This window comes from Aegilops tauschii, chromosome 4, assembly GCF_002575655.3.
Source record: "Aegilops tauschii subsp. strangulata cultivar AL8/78 chromosome 4, Aet v6.0, whole genome shotgun sequence".
Taxonomy (NCBI): domain Eukaryota; kingdom Viridiplantae; phylum Streptophyta; class Magnoliopsida; order Poales; family Poaceae; genus Aegilops; species Aegilops tauschii.
Genome location: NC_053038.3, coordinates 353613265 through 353623466, shown reverse-complemented (window position 1 = coordinate 353623466; position 10202 = coordinate 353613265).

Here is a 10202-nt window from a genome sequence, read left to right as displayed (position 1 = left end):
AAGCTTCTTGGCATACGTGTCGCATCCCCAGACCTTAAGAAACGATAGCTTAGGTTTCCTGCCAAACCATAATTCATACGGTGTTATCTCAATGGTTTAAGACGGTACCCCATTTAAAGTGAATGCAGTTGTATCTGCTGGTGGCATGCGTGGTACGCACATTATCCAGCCCCAACCAAAAGAACCGCGATGTTAAACTTCGCGCCTCCGCTCGAGCCTCCGCGTTTCGAGTCGAAATATCTGGCGGCCAGAATTCCAGCCCTAGGAAATTCCCCTGTTGTCCCCGGTCCATAATGACTACCAGTGAACAATGGAGGGATGCTTTAGTAACTAGCCCACATTACCTACTGTGCCGAGCACGGATCAATTCCCGCGGTCGCCGCTACCCAAGGTCAGCCGTCAACCCCATTGCCTAGTACTAATTGTAGTACACTAGGATAAGCATAGAATGGAGCTCCGTTTGTTCATGCCTACTAGAGTTACTATATCATGTAATGCACTGGTACAGAGGGATTATCCTTTTACTCTCCATATATAACTTGTCTGAAGTCTAACTAAGCAAAAAGTTTGACCAAATCCTTTCTTAAGAAATATTAACATCTACAACAGTAAAGATGTATCGCTTGAAAATTTATTTCATGATGCAGGTAATGATATTGTTTCAAATCCTGGATTTTAAATTCCAGAAAATTCAAAACTCACTTGAAATTTATGGACTGAGCATGGTCTCGTGATATGGCACAAATAGGCTGTCATAATTTTTTTGTTCAATTTGAGACAAGCTGCTTATGAAAAGTTCCACAAATGAAGAGCCAGGTATTTTGGAACAAAGACCTGCCACGTTAACACGAATGGTTTCACTATTCAAACCGTGGGTGTTAGACCTACGTGTCGCCATGCGTCCTGCTTCTCATCGGTAGGTGCCATCCGAGCACGCGTGTGAGTCGACGGGAGTCATGCGAGCAGACTGCTGCACTGGCTGATCGGGAGGCGTGCGAGCAGGCCGCTGCGCAGGCTCACCAGGAGGCGTGCCCTTTGACCAGGCTCCGCTTCCCACCTTCCTCCCAACTGCCCCCACTTTTAATGGCATCGGCGTCGCAGTTTAAATCATCGCCGCACTCCCCGGTCTCGCTACAATCTTCTCTCTTCCTCTTAGATTCTCCTGTCGTTTACCTCCAACCATCCTGACCTCACCGCACACCATACCGCATCACGATGGGCTGCCCTTAGTGTTCCATTTTCCCGAGGAACACACCCAGCCGGAGTCTCAAGAATATAAGGCGCCTTGGGACGAGCTTGAAATGGCCTTGCGGGAGGACGTCGCGCCTGTCCCCGCTCCCGTTCCAGCTCCTGTCGCCCCACCCATGCCAACGCTCAACCCCATGGCTTGAAGCCACGGGGTTCCACGAGGTCCCCGCTGACTTTCACGTGCCCGCGCACCTGCCAGCACATGCGTCTGTGCGTGCACTGACGCGTGCGCCCGTGCTGGTGCCCATGCACATGAATGTCTCTGTGCGCCGTTGCCAGCGATGTCCCTGCGCTGGTGCCAGTGCCCCCCTCAGAGGCATGGATCGCCGCCGTCGACCACTTCCTTGCACCAACGCCAGTTGCCGCCTCTTGCCAATTGACTGGATCCTGGAGACCGAAGTCTAGAACATTCTGGCCTTCCTTGAAGCTAGGGCCAACGTCCAGGAGTGCGTCAACAATGGCGCGAGACGCCGTCGTCACCGCCGGCCAGTGACCTGATGACACACACAGTCACCTCCGTCGCGCCGCGTTATCTAAATTTGCGATGAAAAAACATTCGGCTTGCCATGCTTAAAACCCGAACAATTGGGATTTATCACTTTTGTTTATTTTAGTTCGAACGTGGTATGAATGTAAAGTAGCAGTCAGACTGAATGAAATCTATGGTTTGATCGATTGAATGTTCTGCTAGTGCCGTATCAAATTAAATATAAAAATTCATCAAGCGACATGTACTACTTCTCAATGCAAACATTTCATATTAAATACCACGTCAATTTCAAATACTTTTTTAGGGAAGTCAATTCCAAATACTTGTAGGGCGCGACCAGTCCCCTTGTTCGAGCACTAGGCGATACATCTATTTATCCATGCATTTAATTATTAGTAGATAAATATTACTACTACTAGCCTAACTTGTCCGTCATGGTAACTTTTGTTCCTAAACTTGTTACATATACTACTACTAGTATGTGAAACTAGTGCCATAACTTGTTAACGCCTCCAGATACGGACAGCGGCAACACCGTCCGCGTTTTTTTTGTGTTTGCCCGTGCGTCTAAACGTAGAAGGGGAGAGAGAGAGCTGATACGTCCATTTTGCATCATGCTTTTATACCGATACTTATTGCATTATGGGCTGTTATTACACATTATGTCACAATACTTATGCCTTCTCTCTTATTTTACAGGTTTACATGAAGAGGGAGAATGCCGGCAGCTGGAATTCTGGGCTAGAAATGGAGCAAATATTAGAGACCTATTCTGCACAACTCCAAAAGTCCTGAAACTCCACGAAAGTCAGTTTTGGAAAATATGAAAAATATTGGGCGGAGAAAGCACCAGAGGGGGCCACCCACCGTCCACGAGGGTGGAGGGTGCGCCCCATGCCTCGTGGGCCACCTGGAAGCCCCCCGATGCCCATCTCTGATATAAGGTGTCTTTTGACCTGGAAAAAAGAAGAAGGAAGCTTTCGGGACGAAGCGCTACCGTCTCGAGGCGGAACCTTGGCGGAACCAATCTAGGGCTCCGGCGGAGCTGTTCTGTTGGGGAAACATCCCTCCGGGAGGGGGAAATCGTCACCATCGTCATCACCATCAATCCTCTCATCGGGAGGGGGTCAATCTCCATCAACATCTTCACCAGCACCATCTCCTCTCAAACCCTAGTTCTCTCTTGTATCCGATCTTTGTCTCAAAACCTCAGATTGGTACTTGTGGGTTGCTAGTAGTGTTGATTACTCCTTGTGGTTGATGCTAGTTGGTTTGTTTGGTGGAAGATTATATGTTCAGATCCTTTATGCATATTGATACCCCTATGATTATGAACATGAATATGATTTGTGAGTAGTTACTTTTGTTCCTGAGGACATGGGAGAAGTCTTGTTATAAGTAGTCATGTGAATTTGGTATTCGTTCGATATTTTGATGAGATGTATGTTGTCTTTCCTCTAATGGTGTTATGTGAACGTCGACTACATGACACTTCACCATTGTTTGGGCCCAGGAGAAGGCATTGGGAACTAATAAGTAGATGATGGGTTGCTAGAGTGACAGAAGCTTAAACCCTAGTTTATGCGTTGCTTCGTAAGGGGCTGATTTGGATCCATATGTTTCATGCTATGGTTAGGTTTACCTTAATTCTTCTTTCATAGTTGCGGATGCTTGCGAGGGGGGTTAATCATAAGTGGGATGCTTGTCCAAGGAAGGGCAGTACCCAATCACCGGTCCACCCACATACCAAATTACCAAAGTAACGAACGTGAATCATATGAGCATGACGAAAACTAGCTTGACGATAATTCCCATGTGTCCTCGGGAGCGCTTTCCTTTATATAAGAGTTTGTCCAGGCTTGTCCTTTGCTACAAAAAGGATTGGGCCACCTTGCTGCACCTTGTTTACTTTTGTTACTTGTTACCCGTTACGAATTACCTTATCACAAAACTATTTGTTACCGATAATTTCAGTGCTTGCAGAGAATACCTTACTGAAAACTGCTTATCATTTCCTTCTGCTCCTCATTGGGTTCGACACTCTTACTTATCGAAAGGACTACGATAGATCCCCTATACTTGTGGGTCATCAAGACTCTTTTCTAGCGCCGTTGCCGGGGAGTGAAGTGCCTTTGGTAAGGAAAATTTTATATAGTGTGCTGAAATTTACTGTGACTTGTTACTATGGAAATAATCCTTTAAGGGGCTTGTTCAGGGTATCTTCACCCCGGCCAGTACAGCAAAGAGTTGCTCCTCAACCTACTGAACCTACTAACAATGTTTACCTTGAAATTCCTTCGGGTATGATAGAGAAACTGCTAGCTAATCCTTTTACATGAGATGGAACATTACATCCCGATATGCACCTAATCTATGTGGATGAAGTTTGTGGATTATTTAAGCTTGTAGGTATGCCCGAGGATGTTATCAATAAGAAGGCCTTCCCTTTATCTTTGAAGGGAAAGTCATTGACATGGTTTAGGCTATGTGATGATATTGGATCATGGAACTACAACCGATTGAAATTGGAATTTCATATTTGAAGGAGAAAGTATCGCTCAAGCTTGGGGGAGGCTTAAGTCAATGTTATATTCATGCCCCAATCATGAGCTCTCAAGAGAAGTTATTATTAAAAAAAATTATGCTCGGCTTTCTCTCAATAATCGCTCCATGCTCGATACTTCTTGTACTGGTTCTTTTATGATGAAGACTATTGAATTCAAATGGGATTTATTGGAAAGAATTAAATGCAACTCTGAAGATTGGGAACTCGACGAAGGTAAGGAGTCAGGTATAACACCTAAGTTTGATTGTGTTAAATCTTTCATGGATACCGATGTTTTTCGTGAATTTAGCACTAAATATGGACTTAACTCTGAGATAGTAGCTTCTTTCTATGAATCATTTGCTACTCATGTTGATCTCCCTAAGGAGAAGTGGTTTAAATATCATCCTCCCATTGAAGTAAAAGTAGTTGAACCTATTAAAGTTGAAGAAAAGACTATCACTTATAATGTTGATCCTATTGTTCCTACCGCTTATATTGAGAAACCACCTTTCCCTGTTAGAATAAAGGATCATGCTAAAGCTTCAACTGTGGTTCGTAAGAGTAATGCTAGAACACCTACACCCCCTGAGCAAATTAAAGTTGAACCTAGTATTGCTATGGTTAAAGATCTCTTGGTCGATAATATTGACGGGCTTGTTATTTACTTCTGTAATGAAGCAGCTAGAATAGCTAGACCCGATACTAAAAACAAACATAGACCTATTGTAGGCATGCCTGTTGTTTCTGTTAAAATAGGAGATCATTGCTACCATGGTTTATGTGATATGCGAGTGCAATACCCCATTCCTTATATAAAGAAATTATGCATGATATTGCACCTACTGGGATAGAAGATATTGATGTTACAATTAAGCTTTCCAATAGAGATACTATTTCACCAATCGGGATTGTTAGAGATGTTGAAGTCTTGTGTGGGAAAGTTAAATATCCTACTGATTTTCTTGTTCTTGGTTCCCCGCAAGATGACTTTTGTCCCATTATATTTGGTAGACCCTTCTTGAATACTGTTAATGCTAGGATAGACTGCGAAAAGGATATTGTTACTGTTGGTTTAGGGGATATGTCTCATGATTTTAATTTCGCTAAATTTCGTAGGCAACCCCATGATAAAGAATTGCCTAGTAAAGATGAAATTATTGATCTTGCTTCTATTGCCATGCCTCCTAATGATCCTTTATTACAATATTTGCTAGACCATGAAGATGATATGTTTATGAATGAAAGAAGGGAAATAGATGAAGTATTCTTTAAACAGGGACCTATTTTGAAACACAACTTGCCTGTTGAAATTCTAGGGAATCCTCCTCCACCCAAGGGTGATCCCGTGTTTGAGCTTAAACCATTACCTGATACTCTTAAATAGGCTTATCTTGATGAAAAGAAGATATATCCTATTATTATTAGTGCTAACCTTTCAGAGCAGGAAGAAGAGAAATTATTGAAAACTCTGAAGAAGCACCGTGCTGCTATTGGATATACTCTTGATGATCTTAAGGGCATTAGTCCCACTCTATGCCAGCACAAAAGAAAATTGGAGAAAGACGCTAAACCGGTTGTTGATCACCAATGACGGTTAAATCCTAAGATGAAAGAAGTGGTAAGAAATGAAATACTAAAGCTTCTGGAGGCAGGTATAATTTATCCCGTTGCTGATAGTCAGTGGGTAAGTCATGTCCATTGTGTCCCTAAGAAGGGGGGTATTATTGTTGTTCCTAATGATAAAGATGAATTGATCCCACAAAGAATTGTTACAGGTTATAGAATGGTAATTGACTTCCGCAAATTAAATAAAGCTACTAGAAAAGATCATTACCCTTTACCTTTTATTGATCAAATGCTAGAAAGATTATCCAAACATACACATTTTTGCTTTCTAGACGGTTATTCTGGTTTCTCACAAATACCTGTGTCAAAAGAGGATCAGGAAAAGACCACTTTTACTTGCCCTTTTGGTACCTTTGCTTATAGACGTATGCCTTTTGGTTTATGCAATGCACCTGCTACCTTTCAAAGAGTTATGACTGCTATATTCTCTGACTTTTGTGAAAAGATTGTTGAGGTTTTCGTGGATGATTTCTCCGTGTATGGTCCTTCTTTTGATGACTGCTTAAGCAACCTTAATCGAGTTTTGCAGAGATGTGAAGAAACTAATCTTGTCTTGAATTGGGAGAAGTGCCACTTTATGGTTAATGAAGGTATTGTCTTGGGGCATAAAATTTTTGAAAGAGGTATTGAAGTTGATAAAGCTAAAGTTGATGCTATTGAAAAGATGTCGTGTCCTTAGGACATTAAAGGTATAAGAAGTTTCCTTGGTCATGCCGGTTTTTATAGGAGGTTCATTAAAGACTTCTCAAAAATATCTAGGCCTCTGACTAATCTCTTACAAAAAATATGTTCCTTTTGCCTTTGATGATGATTGTGTAGAAGCATTTGAAATACTTAAGAAAGCCTTGATTTCTGCACCTATTGTTCAGCCACCTGATTGGAATTTACCCTTTGAAATTATGTGTGATGCTAGTGATTATGCTGTAGGTGCTGTTCTAGGACAAAGAGTTGATAAGAAATTAAATGTTATCCAATATGCTAGTAAAACTCTAGACAGTGCCCAGAGCAATTATGCTACTACTGAAAAAGAATTTTTAGCAGTTGTATTTGCTTGTGATAAGTTCAGACCTTATATTATTGATTCTAAAGTAACTGTTCACACTGATCATGCTGCTATTAAATATCTTATGGAAAAGAAAGATGCTAAACCTAGACTTATTAGATGGGTTCTCTTGCTACAAGAATTTGATTTGCATATTATTGATAGAAACGGAGCTGAGAACCCCGTTGCATACAACTTATCTAGGTTAGAGAATGTTCTTGATGACCCGGTACCTATTGATGATAGCTTTCCTGATGAACAATTAGTTGTCATAAATGCTTCTCGTACTGCTCCATGGTATGCTGATTATGCTAATTACATTGCTGCCAAATTTATACCACCTAGTTTCACATACCAGCAAAAGAAAAAGTTTTTCTATGATTTAAGACATTACTTCTGGGATGACCCACACCTTTATAAAGAAGGAGTAGATGGTGTTATTAGATGTTGTGTACCTGAGCATGAACAGGAACAGATCATACGCAAGTGTCATTCCGAGGCTTATGGAGGACACCACGCTGGAGATAGAACTGCACATAAGGTATTGCAATCCGGTTTTTATTGGCCTACTCTTTTCAAAGATGCCCGTAAGTTTGTCTTGTCTTGTGATGAATGTCACAGAATTGGTAATATTAGTAGACGTCAAGAAATGCCTATGAATTATTCACTTGTTATTGAACCATTTGATGTTTGGGGCTTTGATTATATGGGACTGTTTCCTTCCTCTAATGGGTATACACATATTTTAGTTGATGTTGATTACGTTACTAAGTGGGTAGAAGCTATTCCAACTAGTAGTGCTGATCATAACACCTCTATTAAGATGCTTAAAGAAGTTATATTTCCGAGGTTTGGAGTCCCTAGATACTTAATGACTGATGGTGGTTCACATTTTATTCATGGTGCTTTTCGTAAAATGCTTGCTAAGTATGTTGTTAATCATAGAATTGCATCTCCATACCACCCACAGTCTAGTGGTCAAGTAGAACTGAGTAATAGGGAGATCAAATTAATTTTGCAAAAAGACTGTTAATAGATCTGCATATAAAAATCCTATGGGTATGTCTCAGTATAAAATGGTTTATGGAAAAGCATGCCACTTACCTCTCGAACTAGAACATAAGGCATATTGGGCCATTAAAGAGCTCAATTATGATTTCAAACTTGCCGGTGAGAAGAGACTATTTGACATTAGCTCACTTGATGAGTGGAGAACCCAGGCCTATGAGAATGCCAAGCTGTTTAAAGAAAAAGTTAAAAGATGGCATGACAAAAGGATACCAAAGCGTGAGTTTAATGTAGGTGATTATGTTTTGTTATACAACTCTTGTTTAAGATTTTTTGCAGGAAAACTCCTCTCTAAATGGGAAGGTCCTTACGTTATCGAGAAGGTCTATCGTTCCGGTGCCATAAAAATCAACAACTTCGAAGGCACAAATCCGAAGGTGGTGAACGGTCAAAGAATTAAACATTATATCTCAGGTAATCCCATAAATGTTGAAACCAATGTTAGTGACACCGTAACCCCGGAGGAGTACATAAGGGACACTTTCCAGAATGTTTCAGACTCCGAAAAGGAATAGGTATGTGGTACGGTAAGTAAACCGACTCCAAAACAGTTCTAATAGCAATTTTTCTCCATTTTGGAATATTTAAGAAAATAGGAAAATAAGAAGTAGTCCGAAAGGGACACGAGGCATCCACGAGGGTGGAGGGCGCGCCCTACCCCCTTGGGCGCGCCCCTTGCCTCGTGGGCACCTCGTGTGCCCTCCTGACTCTGTTTTCTTGCACAATACTTCTTTCGGTCGGTAAAAATTCATTATATAATCTCCCGAAGGTTTTGACCACCGTTCCACTACAATACCTCCTGTTTTTGTTTTGAGCTGTTTTCTGCCAGAGTTTTCAAGGCCTAGCATCATGTCGTCTCCCTCCTCCAACAACGCGTGTGATGATGCTTGGCTAATGAAGATAGATATGAAGAGAGAAGAACCTGGGGAGGTCAACAAGGGTGATAGGATCAAGAAGACCGCGGAGGATCAAGCTCCCGCAGCAGAAGAAGAAGACATCCTTCAACCTCACTACAATCTTCTTACCCCTACTGGAATTGAAGCTTTCAAAATGATTGAAATAGTTCAGGTGCAGAACAAGTATCTAACTCGTGAAAATATTCTGTTGCAAGAGCATATCACCGCACTCAAGGGCATTATTCGTAAGTTGGAGCACCTCCTACGCTCGATGTTGGACGCCAAGCCTACATCATCAACAACTCCATCATCACCACCTCCGAAGAAAGAGACATAAATACATGGGTATGGGCACTCCCCTTGGCAACTGCCAAGCTTGGGGGAGGTGCCCCGGTATCATATCACCATCACACTTCTATATTTACCGTTTTTCTTAGTTTGATCCTTTTGGTTATATCTTGATCTAGTAGAATAAAGTTTAGTATGATCTAGGTTTGAGTTTTCGTGTTGATCCTTATCTATGTAATTGAGTCCGTGAGCTATATATAATAAAGATTAGTCTTGAGTCGAGGTCTTGGCTATCTTGCTATGATCTTGAGGGAATAAAAAAATAAAAAAGGAGAAAGAATAAAAAGAAATAAAGAGATCATATTGATCTTATGGGGAGTAATGACTTCACATATAAAGAGTATGATGAATAAAAGTTGTTGGGAGTTAACAAACATAGTTTTGGTCATCGTTGCAATTAATAGGAAGTAATAAAGAAAGAGAAGTTTTCACATATAAATATACTATCTTGGACATCTTTTATGATTGTGAGCACTCATTTAAATATGACATGCTAAAAGGTTGATGTTGGACAATGAGACAACGTAATGGGTTATGTTTTCTTATATCCGAAATAAATTATATTGTCATCGATCATCCAACATGTTGAGCTTGCCTTTCCCCCTCATGCTAGCCAAATTCTTTGCACCAAGTAGAGATACTACTTGTGCTTCTAAATGTCCTTAAACCCAGTCTTGCCATGAGAGTCCACCATATCTACCTATGGATTGAGTAAGATCCTTCAAGTAAGTTGTCATTGCTGCAAGCAATAAAAAATGCTCTCTAAATATGTATGATCTATTAGTGTGGAGAAAATAAGCTTTATACGAGCTTGTGATATGGAAGAAATAAAAGCGACGGACTGCGTCCCTATCAGAAGTGGAAATATAAAGTGACGTTCTTTTGCATTAAGATTTTGTGCATCCAACCATAAAAGCACATGACAACCTCTGCTTC